Raw genomic sequence first — 7,064 nt, forward strand, 5'->3', positions numbered from 1 at the left:
TCTCTCAAGGTCCATGCGCAGCTTCTTCTCTTGTTCCAGGGACCCTTCCAGCTAAACAGAATGAGATCATAGTGCTCTGCCAGCCATGTTTATCTCCACAACAGTCCCATAATAGCCCTGTGCTTTTGTTCTTACATCGTCCACTTGCTGCTCCAGCTTGGTTTTAGCTTTGGTCAGCGTATTGACTTTGTCCTCTTCAGCCTGCAGGTCATCCAGTGTCTGCTGATGGGCCTCTTGGAGGGCTTTCTTCTCTTTTGTCAGCTTCACGATGGTCTCATCCAGGGCTGCCATCTCCTCTGTGAGGTTTTTCACCTTTGACAAGTGGAAAGTAAATGTATATGAAAAATGTTGTTTACAATTTAATACTGTGTATCACAACAGAATTCTTTCCAGAGTGATATCTTCTGCCTCATACCTTGTTTTCGGTGGCATGCTTTTCCTTCTCAACCTTGGCCAACGTTAACTCCAGGTCATCTATATCTTTCTTCAGCTCTGAGCATTCATCCTCTAGTTTCCTCTTCTTGGCTGTCAGCTCAGCATTAATTTCCTCCTCATCCTCAGCCCGTTCTGTCACCTCCTTTACTTTGGCTTCCAGCTGGATTTTGGTTTTGATGAGCTGATCACACCTTTCCTCAGCATCAGCCAAGGCATCCGCTTCCTGAGAGGAAAAATGCACTTTTTTCAGATATGCCCTTTGCTTGAATACTGTGATTCTCATCTTCATAAATTTAGATTCCTTACTACTAATTTTTTTGTTAAATGTTTTTTTTATATTCCAAGAGAAAGAAAGACAGTTTTTAATTTATTTTAAATTGTTGCTTTTAATACATCTGGTTTTGAAAGCTAATACCAAACAAAACCCTTTGTTATCTACACGAAGAGCTGAGTATTAAAATACATATGCATGTGTATATGCATCTTAACCCATAAGAATGAACAGAGTGTGTAAATGTGGGTTTAATCATATGAACCTCTCTTGTAATTACAAGCATTTACAAAGTGCTGAGCATATCATATGCCAAGATACATACAAATACCAAAGTGATGGTCACATTGACACCATTTTTTATTTCTCCTTTTTACCCTACTGGCTTTTTAGAGCAACTGTTTCTGCTTTAGATTTTCACCACTTTCCAAGAAATACTCAGCATCCATCAGTTTCAGCTTTTTGTCTGCAATACTCTTCTCACACCCAGTAGCTGTCGGAAATTGAGCCATTTGGACTATGCATTTGCAGATGACAACAAGCTGAGCGGTGCAGTCGATACACGGAAGGAAGGGAAGCCATCCAGAGGGACCTGGACAGGCTGGAGAAGTGGGCCCACGTGAACCCAATGAGGTTCAGTAAGGCCAAGTGCAGGGTGCTGCTGTTGGGTCGGGGCAATCCCAGGAATTGATACAGACTGGGGAAGATCTCCTTGAGAGCAGCCCTGCAGAGAAGGACTTGGGGGTCCTGGTGGACCAGAAGCTGGATGTGAGCCGGCAGTGCGCGCTTGCACAGGATTAAATAAATCACAGGATTAAAACATCATAGATATACTGTGTAATTTTATCTAGTGATTCTGAGTACTTTTAGAGGGTGAGATGAATATATTGTTTACTCTTAGCTCAGCATTATAACATGGTAATCTCTGTAACAGGTAGAACACCACCTACATTGGAAAGGAATAAATTATCTTGTTTAATTGGGATAAGAAAGAAGAAATGCCTTCTTTGTATTCCCTAAAGTCATGTATTTATAAGGATAGACATTCTCTGTTTTGGAGAGGTTGGAAAACATAATAGAAGAACAAAAGCATACAACTAAAAGTAAAATTTCTTAATTGCTCTGATGCAGTTCAACTAAATGTAAGTGATAATGGTCTCAGCCAACACCACAGAACTGGTGACCAACAGTAGTCCCTGATGAAGGAGCATGAAGCTGCATCAGGAGATTGAATATTAGGAAAAGATTCTTCACCACTAGGGTGGTTGGGCTCTGGAGCAGGCTCCCCAGGGAAGTGGTCATGGCACTGAACCTGTCAGTATTCAAGAATTATTTGGTTGATGCTCTCAAAAACTTGGTTTGAATTTGAGGAGATCCTATGTTGACCTGGGAGTTGGACCAAATCATTCTTGGGTTCCTTCCTACTTGGGATATGCTATCGTTCTATGATTTTGTGAAATGTCTCAACCTGTGGAATCCATGTGGTCATGAAATGCCATGACTGCAGCCTTCTGACAGTTCTTACCATAGCTAGTTAGGTTTTTCACTGTAGCACTTAGTGAAGTACAACTTAATTAAATTAAATTGTACTTCCTATGTGTGTTTTGAAAACGTAGTCAGCCTTAAGTTCACAGTCAGTTAGAATCAGTCACACTGGTAGTACTCACAGCCTGCATACATATGATTGATAAATCACCAAATTTCTGACTTGTGGTCTTCTGTAACCTGACCTTCTGTTTGATGAAGAAAAATCTGAACATGCAAACTTATTTTCTCTGTGATAAGTGAATGATAAACTCACAGCCTGCACTTGGAGCTGCAGATCATTTTTCTCCTGCACCAGCTTCACCATTTTCTCCTCCAGCTCCTTCCTCTTTGCCTCAGACTTTGCAAGCTCTTCCTTGGTCTTCTCAAACTCTTGTTTCATGTTGGCCATCTCCTTCTCAGACTCTGCACTCTTCAGCAGGGGCTTGATCTTGAAGAACAGCTTCATCCAGGGCCAGTGCTTGACATTCATGAATGCACGAATGTTGTACTGTATGCAGAAGATGGACTCTCTGAAAGGTAAGTCAAATAAACATTGGCAGTTTAGACTTGGATGACACAATATACCAAACCCAATAAACCTAATTTAAATAAATGTCTACCTCCTCTCCACCATTTTCTGGTACTCCACTCTCATCAGGAAGCCCCTGCACCTGGCCTGTGTGCGAGTGATGAGTTGTGCCAGTTTCTCATCCCTCATCTCCTCCAAAAGGCCAACCAGCCCAGCTTTGAAGAACACCTTAGGTCATAAAACAAAAATAAGTACAGTGTATGTGCTCACTGGTCACTGTAGCCAAATAACCAGTTCCTCCATGGCAGATATCACAGGAAGTTAAGAGAAAGAGCAAAAACACAAAGAATGTGTGTAGTTTCCATGTGAGATCCTCTTTAATATCTTCAGTCATGCTGGTCTGGCTATTATAGTTATATTACAGTACATGAAAAACTGTAAGATCTTATTCCATTGCTTTTATTACTTCTTGATTCTTCTATTCTACATCTTTGTCTTCAGTTAGGAACCCTTAATTAGAATCATCTTCCACCAATAAATTTCAAAGTATTGAGTCAATTCGTATCTAGCTTATGTGTTTTAAACTTACTGTTTGATGATTTCCCACACTATCTGAATAATTTCAGTATCACCCTCAAGCTTTACAAAACAAAAAACACATAGTACTTTAAACAAACACTTCTGATACCTTGGTGTGACCAAATTTATACTGAGTGTGATCTATGTCAATCGATCCAAGCAGTTTCTCACAAGCCTTCTTGCTGTCAATGAACTGTCCCTCTGGAATAGCACTTGCATTTAGTACTTTGTATCTGGGGGACAAAATGGTAATATGAACAGGTCTGTTGTTGCCATCGGTTACCTGCAAGAAAGAGAACACAACTCCACTGCTAGATGTAAATGCTACATCTATGTTTTCGTCACCAGAGGTGAGGTTTAAATTTCATAAGCTATTCAAGATTGCCAAAATCCAGAAATGGAATGCAGTCTGACCTCTGTTTAAAATCTGCATACAGGACTCTGTTGGGGAATCCTTTCCTGCAAATTCTGATCCCTTCCAGCACGCCATTACACCTCAGTTGGTGCAGAACCAGCTCATGCTCCATGGCACCTAGCAATTCAGAGTATAAATGAGCGCTGTATTCTGTAGTACAGCAGAGAAGAGATACTGAAGGTTGTCTGTGGGTGAGTCTCTTACCAGGTGTTTTTGTTTCATTTGGGATAATACAGCGTACAAAATGGGGGTGGGTGCTTCTCAGATTGGTCATCAGCTTGTTTAAGTTCTCCTAGGAGTATCATCAACAAAAGTTTATATTAGCAAATATAATCTCCACTGTAAGCATCAAGCCCTCTGTAATGAGATAACATTGTCAGACAAACATTAGCTTGCAGAATCCTGAGCTGAAGCCACCTGCACCAGTTTTTCTGAGTTTCCACATATGATTATTCATTTAATGTAGAAAATTTGTCTGGCTGTAGGAGATACTGTACTCTCAAACACACAATTTTATGACATTTCTCTGAATCTAGTGGAATGTGTTCAGTAGAAATGATATCCATCTTCCATTATATGTACCAGGAGAGATATACAGATAGCTCTGTGAGCCAGTTTGAAGCATATTACAGTATGCATTTCAAGTGGATCACACTATGTAGAACAAAAATAACAAGCTGAGTATTATATGTCTAGGTTGCATCTTTCACTTGTAAGGTGAGATGAGAATGAGGCGAGATGAATCCCATTGTTGGTTTGTAAATAATATCTGAGTAAGTTTTTGTAAATTATTATCATCTATAATTAGTGGACGGATCTCCAGGGCATGTTTCCAAAAAAACAATCTCAACATCTTTCTGTAGAAGGAACTAATTTATATTAAGAAGGGAACACTAAATGAAGGATGAATATCATAATAAATAGCCTTGAGGAGAATTTAGATATGTATGGTGCTGACAGGCAGCAAGACTTGGTTATGAGAAAAAAACTGTCAAGTATGCAACATCTTAAAAATCCACATCCCAAGGTGTGATGGTATTTCAACCATAAGAGGCTGATCCATTAATCATGAAAAAATATTAGATATATTAATGAAGGAAACTAGCAGGCAGATAGACTATTGTTACAGGGCAGTAAAAGTTTCTGAAGCCAGAGGAGGGCACTTGAAGGAAATACACATATTTTAGATATTTCTTAAAAGTTTCCTGTATAACGTTGTTCCATTTAAAGACATTGTCTTGTGAAAAGTGGACAAAAAGAAAATTTGTGCATTCAGTGGAAGAGCAGAATTAAGTTACAGTGAGTTTACTTCTGTCAAAGCATGGCTCAAGATCTTCAGGACTTCTTTTTTATCACAACTAAGTGGGGGGGGGGAGGGGAAGGAGGGGAGAGGGGAAAAATTATTTTAAGTAGTGAATTTCCTCCTCTTCTTAGGAAAATATATTGAACTCTATATTGTACCCGGAAAAGAGCTGAGACAGTCTGGAAAGAAGAACCCTTCTTCTTGCCACCTTTCTTGCCTCCACCACTAGCCTCTGCAAAATGGAGAAATAAATATAGGAGATTTCATATTTTTGTTTTACCTTTTATGATACTTTTTCTACTTTGTAAACTGGTGAAAATATGTGTTTCAAAGAGCTGACCTGCTTCTGCTCCACCATAGTTGGCAAACAGTAAGGCCAAAGTTTTCAGTGAAGATTTCTGGTACAGCCCAATGACAGTTTCGTTCAGGGGGTCCTTGTTCTTCTCAAGCCAGCCAGTGATGTTGTAGTCCACTGTGCCAGCATAGTGTATTAAGGAGAAGTGGGCCTCAACCTTTCCTTTGGTAGGCTTGGGCTTCTGGAAGTTGCTGGACTTGCCCAGATGCTGGTCATAGAGCTTGTTCTTGAAAGAGGTGTCAGTTGCCTTGGGGAACATGCACTCCTCTTCCAGGATGGAGAAGATGCCCATGGGCTGGGAGAAATACATGGGAGAGAAAATCAGCAATTCAGTTTTCAGGGTACTTATGGTTCCCAGTGACTTGACAAGGTGGAACAAAATAAAATACAGGAAATTCCATTTAAACAAGAAAATACTTTTTTACTGTGAGGATGGTCAAGTGTTGAAACAGGTTATCGTTATCCAAGTTTATCACTTGAGATATTCAAAACAGAGCTTTGTGGTCCTCAGAAACCTGTTCTATCTGACCCTTTTGTGACCAAGGGGGTTAGATTAAGTGACCTCACAGATCCTCTGCACTCTGAAATTCTACGATTCTTATTTCTTATCATCCTGTCAGCTACTGAACACTGCATCTGTATATAATGTGATTGTTTTCTTATTCTAGGTCAAAGGACGTACATGTAATTGCAACTGCTTGCTATCAATTATGCATTTCCATCTTCTGAGTTTATTTTACAAAGATACAGCTGTATTGCTGTAGGAGCACAAGTCTGTCGGAGCTGAGAGGTGAGGTGGAAGCTCAACTGGAAACTTATTCTAGCTGTTTTGAGAAAACATTTTGATTGAGAATTTGACAACCTTTTAGCACTTCAGAAGAGATCAGTGCAAACCTTCTGCCATAAAGTTGTGTGACACAGCCTTAATGTCTCACCTGACAGATAAAATAAACTAAACCAATATGTTTTTGAACAACGAGATCTAAATATTTGCTTATGAACATGGAAGATTCCTTTGAAAACTGAGATCTAGTAATTATAAAATTCCTATGCTCGTACCTTCTCAATGAGCTCAATGCATGCAGCCAGGTCCATCCCAAAGTCAATGAATGTCCATTCAATGCCTTCCTTCTTGTACTCCTCTTGCTCCAGCACAAACATGTGGTGGTTGAAAAACTGTTGCAGTTTCTCATTGGTGAAGTTGATGCACAGCTGCTCAAAGCTGTTGAACTGGAAATAAAATGATAAAGATTCATATTTGCAAGATGCAGTAGTAACTGCAAAACCTCATCCTTTAAAAATACAGAAAGCAGCTATATTGGTTTCATTGTCCCTGTGCATTTCTTAATTCAGCTTTAGTCTATGTAGCAAAATTGAGAAATGCTTAAAAATCGTTGCTTACAACAACATTTTAATCCTTGATAAATCTGAGAAGGTAGAATATACTTCATACATCATCTGAGGCCACACTACAGAAAAAAGGTTACATGTATCATGATCTATATCTCTTACGGAGCCTTTGATCATTTAAACCAAAGAATTTTTCTATCTGAACCATTCTGCTCTTTTGAGTTTTTCCTCTTGATAATGAGCCTATTGTCATGAAAAAATCCTTTCAAGGGTCAAATCTACTTTATAGGGGGAAAAAAA

The 7,064-nt window shown here is 39.4% G+C and overlaps 1 protein-coding gene across 1 annotated transcript in view; it reads right to left on the reverse strand.

The window, feature by feature from the left end:
• The window catches only part of LOC104913742 (myosin-1B-like), a 51,588-nt gene that overhangs the window by 37,520 nt on the left and 7,004 nt on the right, over positions 1-7,064 (reverse strand). The window lies entirely within an intron of this gene.

Source organism: Meleagris gallopavo, chromosome 20 (genome assembly GCF_000146605.3).
Source record: "Meleagris gallopavo isolate NT-WF06-2002-E0010 breed Aviagen turkey brand Nicholas breeding stock chromosome 20, Turkey_5.1, whole genome shotgun sequence".
In the NCBI taxonomy this organism is placed as follows: domain Eukaryota; kingdom Metazoa; phylum Chordata; class Aves; order Galliformes; family Phasianidae; genus Meleagris; species Meleagris gallopavo.